The sequence below is a fragment of the Bombus fervidus genome, chromosome 7 (genome assembly GCF_041682495.2).
Source record: "Bombus fervidus isolate BK054 chromosome 7, iyBomFerv1, whole genome shotgun sequence".
Classification (NCBI taxonomy): domain Eukaryota; kingdom Metazoa; phylum Arthropoda; class Insecta; order Hymenoptera; family Apidae; genus Bombus; species Bombus fervidus.
In genome coordinates, this window is record NC_091523.1 from 9,059,861 (window position 1) to 9,081,017 (window position 21,157).

General features: G+C 37.8%; 9 non-coding genes across 9 annotated transcripts; 2 read left to right on the plus strand and 7 right to left on the minus strand.

The window, feature by feature from the left end:
* Positions 1-1,248: 1,248 nt before the first annotated feature.
* Trnaq-uug (transfer RNA glutamine (anticodon UUG)) lies at positions 1,249-1,320 on the plus strand. Its single transcript has one exon. It is a non-coding gene; the product is annotated as a tRNA-Gln (tRNA).
* A 9,890-nt stretch (positions 1,321-11,210) lies between these two features.
* On the plus strand, positions 11,211-11,304 carry Trnay-gua (transfer RNA tyrosine (anticodon GUA)). Its single transcript has 2 exons — positions 11,211-11,247; positions 11,269-11,304. It is a non-coding gene; the product is annotated as a tRNA-Tyr (tRNA).
* Positions 11,305-11,843: 539 nt separating this feature from the next.
* Trnaq-cug (transfer RNA glutamine (anticodon CUG)) lies at positions 11,844-11,915 on the minus strand. Its single transcript has one exon. It is a non-coding gene; the product is annotated as a tRNA-Gln (tRNA).
* A 92-nt stretch (positions 11,916-12,007) lies between these two features.
* On the minus strand, positions 12,008-12,079 carry Trnaq-uug (transfer RNA glutamine (anticodon UUG)). The gene has a single exon. It is a non-coding gene; the product is annotated as a tRNA-Gln (tRNA).
* Positions 12,080-12,168: 89 nt separating this feature from the next.
* On the minus strand, positions 12,169-12,240 carry Trnaq-uug (transfer RNA glutamine (anticodon UUG)). The gene has a single exon. It is a non-coding gene; the product is annotated as a tRNA-Gln (tRNA).
* A 380-nt stretch (positions 12,241-12,620) lies between these two features.
* On the minus strand, positions 12,621-12,692 carry Trnaq-cug (transfer RNA glutamine (anticodon CUG)). The gene has a single exon. It is a non-coding gene; the product is annotated as a tRNA-Gln (tRNA).
* Positions 12,693-12,771: 79 nt separating this feature from the next.
* Trnaq-uug (transfer RNA glutamine (anticodon UUG)) lies at positions 12,772-12,843 on the minus strand. Its single transcript has one exon. It is a non-coding gene; the product is annotated as a tRNA-Gln (tRNA).
* An 83-nt stretch (positions 12,844-12,926) lies between these two features.
* Trnaq-uug (transfer RNA glutamine (anticodon UUG)) lies at positions 12,927-12,998 on the minus strand. The gene has a single exon. It is a non-coding gene; the product is annotated as a tRNA-Gln (tRNA).
* A 92-nt stretch (positions 12,999-13,090) lies between these two features.
* Positions 13,091-13,162, minus strand: Trnaq-uug (transfer RNA glutamine (anticodon UUG)). The gene has a single exon. It is a non-coding gene; the product is annotated as a tRNA-Gln (tRNA).
* Between the last annotated feature and the right edge of the window lie 7,995 nt (positions 13,163-21,157).

Here is a 21,157-nt window from a genome sequence, read left to right on the forward strand (position 1 = left end):
CATCACCTAATTTCCTCCAGAAAGTAATCAAATAATAGTACCGTCCAACATCGTCAGCGTAGCAGCAATTTCGATTTAATCGCTCGTTCCGGAATCACCCCCGGTGATGCTTCGGAAAATAAATTTGTGAAAGTCCGCCACGAGCACATGTCACACTGATTGCACATCCGCTTCCGCCGCCGCTAGGTACGAAGACAGCGCGCCATTATAAAACCGGCCCCACGAAAGAAACATAATATTTATTGCCAGCTTCCGTTCAATTAGGGGTTGACACGGCATCGCGACGAAGGGAGAGGGTTTGCTACATCGAACCCGCTTTCATCCCCCCAAAAATTCTGTGTACCCTGTCCGACCCGCCTTTCTCTGTCGCTTGTCGATGCTTTCGAAATCTATGTTCGCTTTCACCCCCCGCTCGATGGGGTGTTCTGAATTTATATATTGTTCACCCTCTTCCGATTCGGGACGACACTCGCGAAATGGCTCAAGAGGCTTTTTTTCCTTTTCGCCCCGCGTCGAAACGGGGTTGGAACCTCGAGTGTCGAAAATGTGGGAAGGGGTTTGTAAATTACCAGTATCTTCTCTCCTCTCTTTTTTTTTGTCAGTGTCACTTGCCCTATGTTGGATAAATTGAATGAGATGATCGGAGATTTGTTTGGAGATCGCGGTGAAAGAAGTGTGTTATTTTTAATTAATTGGACTATTACAAAGTAAAAATATCTATTACCGTAATAATGACGTTTCTCGATTCAATTATATTTTTAGCTAAATCAAATAATTTTCTCTTACTCGATACAGATAAAAAACACCTGTTATTACGGTACAAAGTTAAGTGTCTATTTCCGATAAAACTACCACTGCCACTGTACTTCAGACTAATTCTATTTATAATATCGATTGCGTAACATTTTCAGCACACTGAGTGCACATACTCTCCTGTCCTTGTCTGCTCTACGACTATATAGTATATACGTACATACAATACAGTTTATTGCTATTTTTCATCAAACACTATACAAACAACAGCGTTGAACAAAGAGGTGTATTTATTTTTAAACTTATAAGAGCGCCTCTATTACATAACCTATATTTATTTTTATATTAACTTTATATACCACGCACGCTATTTAATATTTAATAATAACAATCCATAATATGTATATATATATCAACAAACAATAAACAATTTCATTATCGATTTATTTTTATTGATCCACTTATAAGGTGTAGTGAAGCATACTCTTTCACAGCGGTCCCATGGTGTAATGGTTAGCACTCTGGACTTTGAATCCAGCGATCCGAGTTCAAATCTCGGTGGGACCTAAGGTTAATTTTTTTTTTCAACTCGCATTACCTATGCTTCCTACCTATACTTTATACCATTTAACAACACCAACCCATTTTTTTTTAATTTTATATTTCCTATTAAAAAATCCCGCCTACTATCTACAATCACACCAACGCGCACAATCTACGCTCACCACTTATCTTCCTACTCCATCGTAACAACGCGAAGCGACAGAGAGATACGTATCTACATAGTGCGCAATATTGTAATGCGTTTTCGCTGTTCGATCATTTTTAATGAAACGCCAGAACGCATCTTACGTGTCGACGTGAACGTCGATCGACATATGACGCGTCTCTATATCCGCGAAATCCCCGTGCCTGATGCTTAATCCGTAATTATATAACGCGTAGCCGGCGATAATTCATTTATTATACATATAATTCGATAATCGGACAGAGGCGTAGACCGCGTGTTATCGTTCGTTTCCACGAAGGTAGCGGTGCTTTTTCGCCTCGCGATGTCGGGCTTATCTGGAATCACCGCGTCCCGGCTACCTGGCGTGTAACTCACGGATCAAAAATGCATCCGGCCGCTAATTACCGGCTAAATTAAGCCCTACTCCGAACGTACGAAACGTTGTAAGTAATTCGCTACCGATGACAGATTACGCGTTCACAACGACGCGCCATTAAAGATTGATTAAAATTGTAGAAATTATAGGCACGCGGTCCCTTCGATGATGTTACCCGCAACGATGTACGTAGCACGATTATTTTCAGTTCTTGTTGTTTTATCTTTCAGACTGCAACGAAGTGAAAATGTAGCGGTAAATTGCCATAGAAAATGACACGTGTTTATATGTTCGTTTTTATTGCCGTAGTTAGAGATAAGTACGTGGTTGGAAGTGGTGAATGGCTTAGCGAATGATTATTAGATCCAGTTGATACGGATAAAGTAAAGGACAAGGTGAAGAAGACGTTCAATGCATTATATAGATTTTCAAACAGCAACTCAATCTTTGATACCGAATCACAGAATATTTAATCAGCGTCATTTTTCGCAGTCTTGATATCCATCGCGTTTATCTTTCGTTAAGAAGATTTTTAATTTGAAAAAAATATAAAGTTAAATAAAAATTAAATTAAATTAAATTAAAATATGTTAGTACATTTTCTGGTTTTCATTTTATGTTAAAAATTCTCTACTTCTCCAAACTCGGGATTTCTTTTTCCAATGAAATATGAGGATATGACAGAACGACAAAAAGAAGGCAAATATTATCTATATCGAGTTTACATATCACTAAAGCGATCTATAACAAAAATAAAATACAAAATAAAAATCCGCATTCCTAAAATAATTAAAGCTAGATATTAGATTGTCCCAAAAATTTCTTTCCTTTCATAAGTGAAATAATAGATGCACATTTTTTATTTTATATTAATTTATGGATTTATGTATGGTCCATTCTGTAGTAATAGAATAAGATGGAACAAACATAATTCAATAAATTAATATAAAACAAAAAATATTGTGCATCTTGTTGGAATACAACGATATTTCACGCTTAGGGATAAGTACCCTTACACAGACACTCACACAGACATTTGAACAGGACACTTACACAGGTCATACTCAGATATAGAGAGTAGGGTTCAAAAGTATTTAAGGGATCATGGGTTACTACTTTAGTCTAGTCTGAAAGTAACTGGCCAACAATCAACAATTCTTGCACACGTTGTTACATCACACACTTGTATACATCAAGTTCTGTAGTTTCTGCTTAATAAACATTGTGTCTTCCACAGGTTATTAAGCTTAACTTCTAGATTAAATTCTAACACATCTACTACTTCCTTATAAAACGAAAAGAACTTTTGGAACAACCTAATATAAAAGCATTAGAGCTTAAAATGGAATTTAATAAGTAAAAACTGTAGCATATTCAAGTAGAATTAAAACTATCCGCAACCGAAGCCAAAGCAAAAGATGAATATTTTCCATCATTATAAAGTACGCCAAAATTCAACGATGAAGGGTGCGAACGATTCACGCGCAATTATGTTTGCTATCCACGCAACACACGTGACCAATAATCCGACCATTCGTACGACAAACATATGTATAGCCATAACATATTCGCGTCTAACGTGGCCGGTGCTCATCAATCACAATTACAAAACGCCAACGCGAATAGTAAAATCACACAAATTACACGTTCGCCGCTCTCATCGGCCGCTCTGTTGCACGCGAGCGCATTATTACCGAGCGTTTCCCGGTATCAACATTAATCAACCAGCTGTCTATTCTATATTTCCGTCGAGGTTGTCGCATTGATTTCGATCCCCTTAAATCAGTCGTGGAAAAACGAATTTCCCGGCGCGACACGGTGTTTCGCGATTCGAACGACGCGTGAAACATTGGATTGCTAGTTCATCGTAATTTATCGACAGCACGTGTTTTATGGGTTTTCGTTCACGCGGCGCTTGCACAGTGCGTAAACAGCGGTTTCAAGTTTCTACAGAGGCAGCTTCTTGCTAGGAAAGCAGATTTTTTCATTGCTATTCCATACGCCTCTGTAAGTAACTGTTTTTCTGACTTGCCATTCAATTTCGTCTTTTCGTTTCTCGAAATTCTTCAGGCAAACTTTGCACTCGATATTGTTCTACTTTGTTACAATCTCTGAATTTTTATGTACGAATTTCACACTCGTTTCAATGTATACAAATTTGTAAAAAGATCGTCGTGTAAAATTAGGAAACGGAAAATTACACGTGTCAAGGGAGATCATCAAAGAACGTATCAGAGGTAATGTAATTTTGGATAGAATTTTGCGCGAAGAATTTTGGAAAAGGAGTTTATTATGAAATAAAACATGCTAACAATATGTTCGAGGATAAATATTAAATGGAGTTAATAATCCATGAAAAGCATTAATTCGTTACATCTAAATAAACATACATCTTCTTATATGTATATCGTTGATTCTGAAGCTTCCTTTGTTCTTTGATAGTGCATCAAAATTATGTTTTCTTTATTTTTTGAAGACTTTCAAGCTACCCTCGATACAAGAACAAATAGTTCGTCAACTTGTCCTAATTGCACCGATCCAAATCCACAGGTGTCGAACAAATTTTAGATTCCAGTACAAACAGTGAACGACGATCCGTTATGATAATTACAGTCTGTGATGAGCAATCGAGGATAAATGGTCCGAATAAGCGATCACCGTTCGTTAATCCCTGGAAAATGGCCGATTTCGCGAATCAGATTTCCTGGGACGACGAAGGATAACGAAAACGGAGGGCCCAGACTACGACGTTCCCGTACGATCGTTACAGCAAGTTCATCAAGATGTGACAACGCCACCGTGAAACTGTCGCACGCTCGTAAAATACTTTCTCAATTTAAATTTCACCGAGACGATCCCTTGGAAGTTTCCGGTTAACGAGCGGAACCGCCCTAACTCAGTTGGACGATAAAATACCGGCCTCGTAATGACGGAACGTGTAATCGAGAATCACACGAGCCATCGTCCGTAACACTTCGCCCGCGGAATTGCACCTCGTCCGCGGATAGACTATCCAGACAGGGCAGACGGTATCAAGAATCTTGCCACACCATCGTCAACCGATCCTAAAGATCGTTTTGTACCAAGATCTTTCGAGTCTTATAGTGTAATTTTATTTCTGAACCTACTGATAGTGATTTCTTGATGGTGATGGTTTGATCGTATCTAAGTTTATAAGAATCAACTACTTCTTTGCATTAATATAATCGTACTTTATTTACATTGTATTTTCGTTTCGCTGCATGTAGATTTGTTTAAGTTTTAATACGCTTTTGTGGTGAATTTTTCATACGAGATTTGTTAGGAAGATATATAACCCAATATAAGTCTGCAGCTATAAAATTGTTGATTTATTGTTAGTTAGGTTTTGAACAAAATCGTGAAAGATGTTTCATTTTTATTATATTCCACTGCTATTGAATCACTACGCCAAGCTTTAAAATTCTAATAGACTATGGAAAGAATTTGGAACGAGAATTCGTGAAGCTTTCACCAGATTAAAACACCAGCGAACTACTTCTATTGTCTTTGAAATAAACTGTTGAAATAAACTTTGAAAATAGAAAAGTTTCCACCAACTATTCGAGAAACCACGTTGATCGATGTAAACGTAGAAGATTAAATAAAACAGTTATTAATTCCACGATAGTATTGCTATCGTATTTAGTTACACATTCTGATACATTATCGTTTATTGCGTGTAAAATTTCGACGTACCAATAATGCTAAAAAAATAACCAAAACTTATTAATACATCCATCCATTATGAACAAATTGAACGATTCCTGTCGCCATACCATTGTCTAATTGAATGTCCAACACGCCTGTGTCGCTTTTATTCCAAAAGTAAGTACTCGATAAATCCCTCGCATTCAAAATGTTTTCAAGCCAACTGAAAAACCCCTGCTACGCGTCGTATATAAGCCACGGCGAAGTTACTTTATGCTCCGATTTAAGGAATACGCGGCGTGCTCATAAACCATAAAAGATTCCAGTCATAACTCGAACGGTATCGCATTTTATTTAATTGCCCCGCGGCTCTTACACGGCCCTAAAGGAAAACAGGCAGCGGAGAACTTGCGTGCATAATATTATTTATTACCAAAGAAGCTGTTAAAGTTTAACGCCTGCTGCGCGAAATTAAACGCGATAAAATGTTTGTTATCCAATCGTATCGCGCCTCTAACGTCTCCTCAATGTCACGCTTGTTCCACCTCGCTATCTCTCGCGGATAAGACGCGACTTTACAACCGCGAAGACGCTTTCGGCGTTCGCCCTACCGAGCGCACGACGATCAGTCGAAGATGCTTCGATCAGTTAACGCGACTGCTCGTGACTGATAAAGCCGACACGTCGAGAGTAAAGCACATTCTTAATGCACATTCGATTTGGTTTTATCGTTAAAACGTACTATACTGTATTTTTAATATAGATATGACTGGAGCGTTTACAATTGAAGACCATAAGAGACAATCGTGATATATACTAAGTTTCTATGCATTTATGGGATATTTAAAAATGCAAGGATGTACGTAACATGCGCAAGTGTAAAAAATATTTAAAGCGAGGTAGTTGTTGGAATGTTTAATGGATGGGATAAATTTGTATTTCAAGAATAAAAGACAAGATGTGATTTATCGCATTCTTTAACTGTAATTTTCGGGTACGACCCATTGGGCACTTCAACAGCAAAAAATTGATACGAAGTGAGAAAAATTGATACATCTGTTAGTAATCTTCATTTGTGTTTCTTATTTAATTAGGAATATATTAAGATACATATACATACGTTTTAATGCCTTTCTAAATTCTTTCGATACACATCGTAAGTGAAATTTTAGAAAAATGACTTGGTCAAAACGTTGATTAAATTAAAAGACCAATACAACGCATTGAGTCGTTCAACGAGATTTATAACTCCAGCTCAACCCTCGAATAAAACCCCTGTCACCGAAAAAAACGCAAGAAGACATCGACGTCTTGGGTTAAGAAAACTTTGCATATTTTTAATAGTCGCAGGCATCTCGAGCCAATTTCCCGTTTCACCATAAAACCCCAAACGCTCGAGATTTATGACCACCGCGTCAATTATAATCCGTTTCATTCGAAAACCTTCTTCGTTTCGACAAACCTAACCCTTCGCGACTCTGCTGCACACCCTCGAACTTATATCGTAAAAAAAGAACGATATTAGACGTTCTCCCTCGTCTTCCCTCTCTCGAACCTACCCGCTTGGCAAGCTGAGATGGAGCCTGGCTTTGGGGAACGTTTAAATAAGACGCGAAATTTTTTATACGGGTAAAAAGCGCGTGGCACGACGAGGAAGGCACAGCGAGCTCGTTCGTAAAACGTATCCCGCCGGATGGGCCAGAAATGGCCCCTCCACCGTATCGAATGATTACCACCGGGGACTGTACAACGTTGCGATTTAACTGCCCCTTAAAAATTGTTTGTCTACGCGGCGTTTTAACAACGCGATCCCCGTATACGATCCTCTCGTTTCGTTCGTCCCTCGTCGATGTTCTCCGTTTCGCGACGTTTAAGGTGGATTTTAATGTATGCGCGGAAAACGACGCCGGTGGATGCCTTTGATGAGCGAGCGTTTAAAACGCGAATATTTGGAAGTAGGGTAAAAAGGGAGAAGATATAGTGTTAGGAAATTGAGTCGTAAATGGTACGGTTTTGCAAATGGTTGCTTGGAGGTGAGAGGGTTCGATGAATGGGGTGGTTTGTTGATAGTAATTGTTAATGGTGTTGGAAAGAGTGGAGTCTTCTTTTAGAAGAAATTGGATCTAGGGAATGGTGATGTTTTAATTAATATCGGTCAGTAAGTTAAAATTATTGTTGGGTATGGAGCGTGATAATCATATTGCGGGTATTTATGCAATTTTCTATTTTTATGAATATAATTGATGAAGCGTAGTTTAAATAAAGATTTGTTTTGCTTATTTGGTTCACTCACTAAAAATATTATAACGAGTAGTTTATTCTGGATAATTTACAGATTTGTCACTATTACGTGCATTCTTTGTGTTTGTACATCTTTAACTTTCCCAAAGGTGTTTAAAAATTCGTGGTCTAACGGTGATTTTCAAAGACACGGATTATTTATTTAAAAAATTGAGATAAAATACAACAGTAATTTCGTTGTTTCGTCTTTGAAAATAATAATTAGAAAATTTGATTGTATAGCGTAATTTAATAATTATTGATTTACTTTTTTCTCTAAGAAATAGTATTTTCCAAGCAATCCCATCGACGGCGTTAGTTTAGGACTTAAAGTGTATGTCAACGAGTTACATTTCATCGTGGGATTAAAATAAAACAAGATTGATAAAGTTTCATTAATTGGTTCTGGAGTGATAGAGAGTCTCCTAATCTGCTTATATAACAATGTACTCGTTATCAAACAAGGCACCTGGAAAATGTTATTTCCAAAAAACAATCCAATAAGTAATACATTATATCATACATTTATATTTAATACACATATTTTATCTACAAAATAGTTTCTCTAAAATCTTTCGTTCTATTTCTCAGAGCATATTATTCCTTATTTCCATGTTTCTGTATTCTCGTATGCGCTTCTTTCTATTTATTTAACGAAAGTCTTGGACTTTTCACAAATCCCATCTCAAAACTGGGTTAAGAATCTCTCTCCTTAGTAACAGAGGAGAGCACCAAAATAGAGTACGAAATATATGGAAATGCTATCAGTTAGATAAGCGATTTTATTAAAAAAAAAAAAAAAAGAAGCATCGCTTACGTTCGTTTCTCGATTGCGTATCGTAAATTCGATAAGCTCGGCCCAATCTCCTTGGTTTTCGTCACTGCGCATAAAAATTCGCTACGTCAGCAATACTATCGTCTAAATAGCCGAATTCGTTGCTTCTAGGTCAACGTGGACATTCCTGACCGAAATGCAGAAACAAAAAATCAACGAATGAAGCGTCTGATTCTTCGCGTCTGACCATGACCTGGAAAAATCTACTTGCTTCAGTTCCGCACGGAAATGGGATTGCGATGGAATTGGAAGTTTTAGGGGAAATGAGACCTAGATTTTTGATACGTCGGAAAAATTGTGCTGGTTCATTTTCTTTCAAATGTTAACCTTAATTCAAAAGCTATTGCTGTTTCTCAAATTACTTTTTGTATTTTTCCTCTTCGCTCTTCTTCGATATCAAGTGACCTAAAAGTTGGATACCTAAGTATGAGGTTGTAGATTTTAGATTTCATTTTATTTGTACGTTATATTATTTTCTTTTATTGTTATTTCACACATCCAAATAATTTATTTATAACCACATTTTACCACATTTTATTTTATTTATAACCACATTTTACCTTAATTAAATATTTTCAGATTAGGTTGCGCGTTATCTAAGCATCTAATTTTTAAATTACTCTGAGTGCATCTAAGTAATTAAAAAAGCTAAAGTTATTACTTGACTCATTTTAAATTAGTTTCTAACTAGCAGATAAGTATTCAATTAATTTATATAGTATCGTTCAGACTAGTTTTTCAATTTTCTATCCAAGTTAAAAATTGTAAATTGTTTCTCTGCCAAACAATCAGAATTCCGCCGGTAGATTCCGCAATTCATTAATATATACCTAGAAAGAACGAATCTGGAATTTTTCATATCCCAAAGCCTTGGTTTTTTCTCTAAATTCCTAACTAATTCAATAATTTGTCGCGAAAGAAAAAAAAAAAAAAAGGAAATACTTTCGCAACGTACAACAAGCTTCTTTACACCGTGAAAACTGTCTCTGCAAATACGTGGCCCACGGGAGGTCCCTCATTAAACATTCGTCTCTCGTTAAAGCAGAACGCGATCTAGCTCCTTAATTCGGCGATGAGGAGTAATTAAGCAACGCGACGAACAGCGCAGCTGTGAACACGAGATGGAGAACACAGAGAGACGTCGAGGTACTTTGTTTCGCAGTAAACCGGGTTTAATGACTTCATGTAAAAATACCCCATCGACTTTACGATATAGCTTCTCCTCTGCGTCTCTTCCCTACCTTTCCATCGTGTTCCTCTTTCGATGCTTTCGTTCCATGTTCCTCGTGATCCTCTATACCTCTTGTCGCAGGGTGAGTTTTCGGCTACGACCATAATTTTATAGTTTTATGTAAACTGTATCGAGCCATGAAACACGCGGCGCTCTACGATGGCTTGATGGTGATTGGCGTGCAACACGAGATAGAGACAGGATTTCTACGGGGTATAAAATTTTCACGACGTTCAGTCTCGGCCGCCTTTGACACGCAATTCTTTTTCGTCCTCTGCCTCGAGACATCGTAAATAAGTGATAACTGGATTGGGGCACGGCGTCGTCAGCGATCGTCGGCCTCAGTTTCGACATTGTCCTGTTTTGGATATCGGAATTTCGGTGGTGGCTTTTTGACGATGTTGTTGATAGGCGAAGTTAGTATGTTGGCGAAGAAAGGCTTCTGCGAGAAATATGAGTCTTGGCCGAATGACCTTACTAGAAGGCAATTGAATAGATTCATTTGGAAGAAATATAGAGTAATATCGATTTATATTGGAAGAAGAAGACACAAGAATTAAATTCCTTACGCCCAGAACAGATGAAATTATGTCTGTTTCAGTTGAATAAAGTTATTGGGAGATGACTGAGCAATTTATTCAGTTTCACGTTCCCTGATAATTAACAGTTTGAAGGTGGAGCAGGAAAGTGGAAATATAGAGTAACATTGGTTCATATTGGAAAAGAAAGGGTACAAAATGAAGCTCTTTCTTGGTTGAATAAAGTTATTGGAAGGCAATGGAGCAATTTATGTAGCTTTACACCCCGTAATAGTTAAGAATTTGAGAGTGGAACGCGAAGGTGGATGTATAGAGTAATATTAATTTCTTCTGCCAAAAAGAAAATCCAAGAGAAAGATTTCTGATAGCCAGAATAGTTACAGCGGTGTATTTCATAATTTACGGATATTTAGTCGAATAAAGTTATTGTGGAGTAACTGAACGATTTATCCAATTCCACGTCTCTTAGTAATTGCTAATTAGGAGCAGAATATAAGGGTGAAGTACGCTCTGATGTTCAAATTACGCACGAAGGCTTGGCATGACGTAACACTCTTCGTTCGTGACGTAGGTCAGGTAGTTCTACATATAGATCTTCCTTTGACCTAATTCTACTTTCACTTTACGTGATGGATAAAATGTCAGAATTTATGACAAATGTTGGTTTCTTATAAATGAAAATGTATAACTGGGTAAATATTATTGTTATTGTTTAATAAATAATTAATTTATTGAAAACAAATAATTCTAAGATCATACCTTATGTTATATGTCAAAAATTAGAAGTGCACCACAAGCCTTCGATAGCTCAGTTGGTAGAGCGGTGGACTGTAGTTGGAAAGTAAAGGGACGGACATCCATAGGTCGCTGGTTCGAATCCGGCTCGAAGGAGTTTTTTTTTATTTCGTGAATTATAATTTTGCATTAAATATTTGCATACAGATATCCACTTGTAATCTTTCATATATATTTTTGTTAACATTATTAATAAACTATTAAAGGTATTGTACAATTTTGCGCTAAAACTTATCTGGTCATAAATACAGTTATGAAATAAAAAATCAATAAGAAGAAAAATTTACTGTGGAAACTTAATTGAATAAAATATATAGATTAAATTATAAGTTAATTCAAAATGATTCGCTATATAAACAGAAATGAATCAGATCTAAAGAAATTTGATTTATCGTAAAGCTTCCTGTTTTCAATTAGATTATTTTTAGTAACATGTGTTTATATATATGTGTTCCTCTTGCTGAATATCACTTCTATAAATATTTGAATGAAAAGAAACATTAGTTTGTCACACAATCACATGTTTTGTTGTTAGAATCATTGAAAAAATTATGAAAAATATTTGTGCAACATTGATTAATATTGATCAATGATTTTTCTATTAATACCAAAAAAAAAGCGATTGCAAAAAAAGCAGGTCCCACCGAGATTCGAACTCGGATTGCTGGATTCAGAGTCCAGAGTGATAACCATTACACCATGAGACCGCTTGGAAGGGGTAGTTTTTCTCACCCCTATCGAAGTTTTGAAAAATATTCCGCTATTATAATATAAATGATTTAGAAAAAAGATTTTTCACAGGTTCCACCGAGATTTGAACTCGGATCGCTGGATTCAAAGTCCAGAGTGCTAACCATTACACCATGGAACCGGTTGGTTAGCGATTTATATATATGTATATTCTTGCTACAGAAACATATATATAAATAATATATCGGCACAATCAAAAGAAAACTACTTAGGTTCCACCGAGATTTGAACTCGGATCGCTGGATTCAAAGTCCAGAGTGCTGACCATTACACCATGGAACCTTACATACGATCGATTTTTTAATATTACATCGTACCGAACTTTCTTTTATTTCAAATGTTAATATTTTTGTAAAATTTAAGTTTATATATTTCGTACTAAAATTTGAAATAATAATTTAAATATTGTTTCTATCTCAATATTGTATTAGTTACTTATTTTATAAAGATTTTCTTACCGTTATGTAGTTCGTTAGAAAGATTTAATAATTTATATAAAACTTTATTTTATAGTCTATAGTTATAGTTCATAGTCTAACAATGGGAGCTTCAAAAACTATAACTTTCCCGTGAAACCTGTTGCACGAGCAAAATATAAAAATTCTTAGACTTTAAAATTAATAACTTATTGTTTAAAATTTTCAAAATGTAAAAAATATTGAAGGTCCCACCGAGATTTGAACTCGGATCGCTGGATTCAGAGTCCAGAGTGCTAACCATTACACCATGGAACCCTGTATTTAAACAATTTTCAAGCTACTTTCTTATTTTACTAATATTTTACCAAAATTGCAATAAATGATGCAAAAATGTAGGTTCCACCGAGACTTGAACTCGGATCGCTGGATTCAAAGTCCAGAGTGCTTACCATTACACCATGGAACCAGTTGTTGAATTAGTATTTATTTTAATTTTTTAATTGATAAATTATTTATTAATATTTAAATGATTTTTTGAACCAAAAATGAAGGTTCCACCGAGACTTGAACTCGGATCGCTGGATTCAAAGTCCAGAGTGCTTACCATTACACCATGGAACCTCTTGTTTAATTAACTTTTTACGCCTCCTGTTGTTGTTGAAACATTTGTTCAACTTTATAATAAATTATTACACCGGTAAATGCAAAAGTATAGGTTCCACCGAGACTTGAACTCGGATCGCTGGATTCAAAGTCCAGAGTGCTCACCATTACACCATGGAACCTCTTGTTAGTAATATTCTTGCCAATAAATGACAATTATCAAATTCGCATTCGATATTGCCAGTTAGGTCACGATTACCAAGAAAGCCGCGTGTCTTATCGGGGCTTTAACTCTTCTGCAATGCGCATTATACTTATCTACCATAATCCTCCTCTTCCTTTTTCAGTTATTATCAGCATTTTTCCCCAACAAACCAAACTTACACACACGCACATAATAAAAATCACAGAAATAAAACGCGTCTACCTTGTTAAGGTTATTTGATGTATGTGGAATCAAAGAAACGCGTAGGTAAATTATAAGATATTGTAAGTATATATATATATTGTGAATATTAAAGTACAAAGTGTGGAATACAATGTAAGCTGGTCCAGATCCGCACGCTAGCAATGTTACCCTGAGACTAAAAGAACCCTGAAGCCAACGTCGCACATGTGCCGCTTATGGTCTGGCATCGGCGCATTCTTTTGTCTATGCGCTATGGATGGCCTCAGCGCTTGAGAAAACCGAAGACCAGATGTAGAGTTTTCTTAGAAGTGGCGATCACTTCAACATACCTAAAACATAAAAATCATCAAATTACCAGCCTTTAAATCGTTCTTCAACTTGCTCCAATCCTCCACCCTCACCAATGTACCAATCAATTCCACAATGACATTCAACAATCTCGATCGACGAACAAGCCACCAATCCTCCCTACTTTCCGAGTCGTTCGTCTCAGCCCGGAAACCACTTGAATTAATTTCCAGTCAAAGCATATTCTCTGTTCGGACGGCGCGACGCGTTCTCCTGCTTGACGTCCAATCAGGTCGAGCAACCCCATAGCCGCGGATACCCAGGCTCCGTTTGACCCTCGATCGGCCTGCGACAGCTCCGATTCCATTTCTCTGTTATACTTTCGTTCACAATGGCTCTTCTTACGGTTCGCTGATCCTTGACTGACAGCATCCCAGGCAGGCGGCACGTTCGTTCTAGGTGCGGTCCTGTCAACCTCGGATGACAGCCGACAGAGCAAGTGTTATTGTTCAATCGGATTTTCGGGCCACGGGGATGATTCAGCCACCGTTCACGCGGACACGCTCGATGCATTTAATTAATTTGATAATTGGGCGCCGCGCTTAAGCACGCGGCGCCTGGAACAGAGAGGAATGTAAATCTATGGGGCGATTTATGACGCTGCACTTGCAAGAGATTTTTGTTACTTCATTGCGATAGTTAGACTGCGAATGTTTATGCATTTTCATACTTTTAAGGATGCAGCTCGAGAGATGTAGCGTTAAGAGAGATTTGTTCCATCAACTAAATATCGTAGTAAACGCTTTATCTTGAGTATTTCGTATATTTTTGTGTGGTAAGATGCATTTTATACTTTACCTTTTTGAAATAATAAGCGGATAAACATTCGCAGTCTAGCGGTGGTATTAGCGGAGAAAGAAAGGAAAGAGAGTTTCGTTTAAACACGAGGCGCTTGGAACGGGGACGCCTAGCTTATGGGACAATTTATAAGAGAAAGATTGTACCAGATTTTCGTTACTTCTTTGTGATGGTATTTTTAAAAACAAAGACAAAAGGGAATTTTAAATGTACATTATTATACTATAACTAATAGTCGGGAGCAAGGCTCACAACATGCTAAAGTTGTATTATGAAAAACGATCTATATTCTGATTTATCGTCGAATGGAAATTAAGCAGCTTTACAAAGATAACCCCTGTTGTAGTCCTGCAATTTCAATTGATCTACTTCAAAATGCACTTGCAGAATTTTATAATATAACAAATACTTTGTTAAAAAAGTACTGTATTGAACAGTAATTAGATTTCGTTAGAGTATTCTCTGGGTTTTCTGAACAGAAGCAAACATAGAGAAGAGTCTCTTTTGCTATGAACCATTCGATAATAAAATAGAAATGCTAGGAAAATTGCAAAGAAGGGAAAATGGGAACTTCATTTTTCTGTCGAAAACGTGGATCTTGAATATCGAAATTTTAGGATGATAATCAAAAGTTGAAAGGATTTGTAGAATTCTCATATTCACAGCGTAACGCGAGTTCTAAATTACACAACGCGGAGGGCCCTTTTGCTAGGGGGAATTTCGCAAGAATTTCTTTGCCTCTTATCGAGTAAGCAAGCTGCTTTCCTTCGGAGACCCGATGTTCCACCGAGCATGAAATAAGTGTACACACGCGGAGGAAAGGGACGATAAAGCGAATTTCGAAGGGAACAAGACACGAAGGAAGCGGTCGTTCTCGAAAACGCGGATCCTCCCCGTCCAATCGAATCCGCAGATAAAAAGAATCTGTCCCCGTTGTAAAACCATAAAGGTGTAATCGTGATCGTGCAAGGGAAAGGAAGTAAAGAAAACAGCGCGATATATGTTCGCCATTTGTGCAGACAGGATTTACAACTTTGCGCAACAGTGCAAACAGAATGACGTTTAACGCTCGTTATTTAAACAGGATGGATATCTTTGATGTTCGTCGCAGGAAATTGACACGAAAATTTACCAAGAAATTGCGCTTGCATATCGATTACGAGATTAAGTATCGATTCGTTTTTTGTTTATTACATTACCAGTATCGTATACTGTCAAAAAAACATTTTAAAGTTATTACTTATTACTGAAGACTACACGGGGAAAATATGAGTCCATTTTTGATTGTATGGCTTTTTATCGGTTGTTGGGAAAAGAAGTATTTCAATATGAAATAGTTGAGAAAACCTATAACCTGATAAATTGCAGGGTATAAAACTTGTAAAAATAGATGACATATCTATGTGTACTGTTTTCTAAGAAAGGAATAATATTTGTTTAGTTGCTATGTTAGTGTAATTTAATTAACAATAGTCTATATTAATATTACTAATGTATTTTTTAAGTGTACCGGAAGACAAATATCTACATTTATACAAACACATATTTAGTTTCACAACGAAGTGCAAAGATAGTTTTGATATGAAAGTGTTTAACAATAAATAGAATTTTAAAATTATTCTACAGAATACGAGAAATGTGACTTATCATATTTTTCATTTTTGTGTTCTTCGTTTACTTTGTAAGAATCTAAGTTCCATTTCTCTAATCATATTCATAAAAATCTGAATTCCTGGCAATATCAATAAGTACCAATACATCCTCCGTCCTATTTCTCTAAATGTAAAATCTTGAAGTCGTAGTTTTCCTAGAATTCAACGAAATTCACTCACTTTTCCAATTTCACCACGAAATATGTCACTTCTCTTGACTTTCCCAATTTCACGAAAAAGTGGAATTTCTAACCACTTTCCATCGTTCCATCAAAAAAGTGGCATTACTGCTCGCCTTTCTCAATTTCATCACGTGACGAATATCACTAGGTCATCAGTTCCCGCGGAATCATTCACCAAAAACCTGGCGACAAACGTGTACTAAAGTACACTCGCCTTGCGGCTTCTTTTCTAATTAATGCGCGACTAGCGTCAATCATTGACCTCTGTGCCTCGCACGGAATAAAATATTCGACCACGCGTCGTCCCGAGGCACAATGCAGGAAGTGCTCGGTAGCGTGGCGCATCCCGTTGCACAAAAGCCGCGTGCAACCGGTGCAGTTGCTCTCCCTTTTACCCTCTCCTTGCCATATCCTTTTCCCTCTTCGAAAGCTAAACAGAGAGATGCCCCGGCGGCGCGTTTCTCCCGCTAATGAATTCCTCTTTATGCCAGCGAGTAATTGGTACCTCGCATTATTCTCAATCAGCGAGGCTGTCCTCGCGACGTAGTAAGGATCGCGAGCTAGGGAGCGACTGGATCGAAAGAATCACCGTTTCGTGGCAGAGAATGAGAGAGTCGAAGAGGAGACACCGCGAATGATAGGGACAAAGGAAAGCAGAAATGTAGTGAAAGAAAAAAGGGGGAAACGTGGAAAGACGCTGTGAAAGTTAAGGAAAGAGGGAGGAAAAGAGAAAACTCTGTACGGGAGTTAAGGGAAAAAGGAGGAGAGGAAACGATGTGAAGGGGTCGAGGGTGAAAAAGAAAGAGAAAAAATATACGGGGTGATCCATGTAACTGTTTCAAAGTGTAACTTTATTCTTAATGTGGTTTGAGACGTAATACGCTACTCTTGTGCTTATGCTGATTAACGAAAGTATTCGGAACACTTACAGTGCATAAAAAAGTTTAAAACCGATACGTGGAATTGTACAAGTGGAATTTGTGTTAGACATTGTTTTCTGTGCCAAACCCATATGTCTATTATAGGACATACATTTTTTTTTTTACAGATTTTATGAAGACATTATGTATGTTATACGAAACCTTTGAAAATTTTATTATCGCTTTAATAAGCTAAACATATCATGATTATGTTAGTAAAATTTGAAATCAATTCGTAAATATATATAGAAAATAGTATTATTTATTGAATAGTGAGAAGGTTAAATTTATATAAAAAAATATTCACCTTAGCATTTAAGAAGTAATACGATTATTGTTGTAAAGAATCTACAATCCTACAAATGTTGCAGTCTTTCAAACGTTCGTCTTCTTCCTTTGAAATTTTTCTTTAAGTGCGTTAATAACGGAGTTACGACTGAAACAATTCTGTAGACCACCCTGTAGAGAGGAGTGAAAGAGGGAGAACGAATGGAGGAGAAGGAACGCGGGAAAACCACACAGAAAAGTGCATCAGCGGAGGAAGAGATTCGCTGATTTACGAGCGGCAGTTGCTGGGAGGGCATTAATATTCGTGACGGAATATTAAACCGCGAGCGTCAATGGGCAGAGCTTCAAAGAGATTTTCCGGCCGCACAGGGAAAAGTCGAGAGATAGAAGGCGGGTGGCAGATCAACGTTCCTGCAAGATTATGAGATTCTCGTTAAGTGCCACGTGTAAAGAGTTCTTTCATACGCAGCCTCGACCCTGCCTGCATCGTCGTTCTCTCCTCGTCGTTATCCACGATAACGTTCGAGTTCGTAAAAAATAAATCGTCGCATAAAACGACACAGAGAGATATATCGATTTATCGTTGGTTTTATTTTTCACGTCGGAATTTTTTGGACGGTCAGAGACATGTAAAGGTATGGGTTTTTCACGCGATGGATTTTATATCTTGCCGGAGATATCGCGGATATTTATTCCATAATTCGGTTGGTTCAACATTTCCCTGGGAATTCGGTTGGATCGGGGGGGGGGGGGGTCGAAATTAATTCGAGCATTTTTCGACGCTGTCCCTCTTGATAACGTTTTATTACGTGTCACGCGATATTGCGCTTTTTATTATTGTTTCCTTTCCACAGGCTGATGAATAGAAAGCATGACGGAAAATAATTTTGCTTGCTGAGTGGAAAATTCGATTCGATGACGAGACTAATTGCATGTGAAATGGAAAATGAATGCATTACGATCCATTCGATTTGCAAAATATATTATGAGCCGATATCAAACTATAACACCCAAATCGATTCTCTTTTATCAAATATACTTAATTATAGGCAAATGGCCAAGCAGGCCATAGAAAAAACAACTCGACCATCTACAATCTACAGAGAAATTCTGTAATATATTGATTATATAATAATGAACTAGTTGCTATTTATACAAAATCTTATAGCGTACTGTTTGCACTCATTGTCATAATTTTTCTAATTTTCTAATTCGGTAATTCGGTAGCCGGTACCTGTATTCATTAATTAACTAGCATTGTTAAATCATGGGGCGATTTCAACAGGAGAAAAACTCTTCGCTAAACATCAATTACTTATCGCAGAAGCAAGAATTCCATCGTGAAACGTCGAAATCTCGCCTGGAGCGTTGCAACGTCCCGGATTCGAACAAGGACATTAATGAGATAAGGCCGTCAGAGAGGGTAGTCCTGGTAATAATGAGGAACATTTTTATAACGAGGATCACCATCGCGAAATCATCTCCTGGGAAAAAAGGGAGAAAACGGAAGGAGGCTGCAGCACGACATTTCTCTATCCAACATCATCCTCCATTCTCCGTCGTCGTCGTCGTCGTCGTCGTCGTTGTCGCGGGGAGACTTAATTATCTAATTAATTAACCTCAATCAGAACGATGAGTAATTTCTCGGTTCGCTGGCGCCTTTGCCAACGTCGAGACTTTCTTGTCACGCCGACTGTGGCCCCGAATTACGGATGAGTTCACGGCAAATCGATTATGTCCCGATGCTATTGCCCGCCTCTATTTAGGCGCAGCATCCACAGGATCCACAATCCTCCGGCGTTATCCTGTTTTCCCTGGCCGACCAATTTGCTCCTGCCAAGCCAGCCCTCATCCCACCGATCCGTTCTCTATATCTGTTCGCCTTTATCTTCGCCTCTTACACGCCGATCGCGCGATAACTCGCTCGTGAAACGACCAGACGACGCGAGTTTGTTTTACCGGGGGTTCTCTCGCCTGAAAATTGCGTTTGCGCCCCGTGCAACGTTCTCGACATGCTCTGTTCCAAAGGAAGGCAACCCGCTGGAACGAATCTTTGCCAGAGTTTGGCAAAGTTAAGGTATTATAAATTTTAGGGGGATTTTTATTCGAGGAAATGATAGATTGTAGTTTGAGTGTAAAATTAATAACTATGAATGGAGTCGGGGGAGGAACTTAAAAATTGCGAAATAGGAAAAGGGAATTTTATAGCAGTTCATAAATAAAACTTCATAAATTGGAAAGAAGAGAAAAGTGATTACGTTACCAACGTCATATTTTTAAATGTATTTTAAAATGAAGCATAAGTCGTATGATATATCGTGAGCATAGATTGCAATAAATAAAAAGAAGGTCATTTATTTTTTAAGAAATTCAACACTGACTTAGGAGAAAGAAGGAGGATATAATAAATCACTTCAACTTCGAAGATCGAAACAGACAAGTGTTATACGAAAATTGTTTGTTAATATATAACCTTGTGAAGAATACAAATCCGATCTATAGTTTAAAGAATCAACTTCCAGGATGTAGAAAGGCGTCATAAAGATCTCTGAAAATTTTTCCCACAAATATTAATTTCATCAACTGCCTACCATTTTCATAATCGAAAAGCACAGTCGCTAATAAGAGCAGTTAGATCCAATCCCCAATTCCAAATCGTTCAACCCAATCAGCTACCCTCTTCGAAATAACAACACCGCCCCGAAGATGCTCGAATTCCTACTGGCAACTATAGTCCAGGATCCGGTGCCGACAAAAGCGATCCACCCCCTTGGTATCAGTGTAACTGACGTTTTTGACGCGTCAAGTGGATTCAGCCACGGCTGGAGTTTCGTTTAACACACACAGGCACGCAAAACTGAGATACTCGTCGATCCATATCGGCTACTGTTTTACATAAACATCGACTCGTCAGCGACAGGGGCAGAAATCGCAAGCGGAAGGGTGGCAAAAGGGGAACGGTGATTCGTCTAAGTGATCTCAAGTGTTTTCGCAGTTGACTCGCGGCGTGTTTGCACGGCGAACGAAGCTTTTTAAGGTTGGTTTAACCCTGGCCCCGGGCCCCATTTTCGGAGCTAACTTCGTATTTAGTTAGTCAACCCCGAGGCCGCGAGGCGCGATGGGAAACGACAAGTGGCGTCTTCCCTCTTCGAACGGTGGACGATTGTCGTGCCATCGCCACCGTCTTTCATGTGCTAATTCCTGTTTATTTAATCGAATGCTGACGTCGATCGCCCCGGGATTAATTTCTAATATGCTTTAACGTGACCCGACTAGATTGTTTGCACAAACGCGTTTGTCTAGCGTTTAGGTGGGCGAGAGATTTGTTGGCGTTGTGGATGATCTCTTTCCAAGGATGAAGAAGCGTGGAGACCGTACGAAAGTAGGATAAGACCATTTTTGTTAATTTGCTGACTTTTATGTCACTCTATGACTAGTTTCAATATTACGGTCAAAGAAGGAAATAATATGACAGATTCGAAGATATATGTAAGCCTCGTAAGGAGAGATGATAAATCCAGGATGTTTTGTATTAGGTTTTAATTCTTGTGTTAACTAGATTGATATTAGACTGCATAAT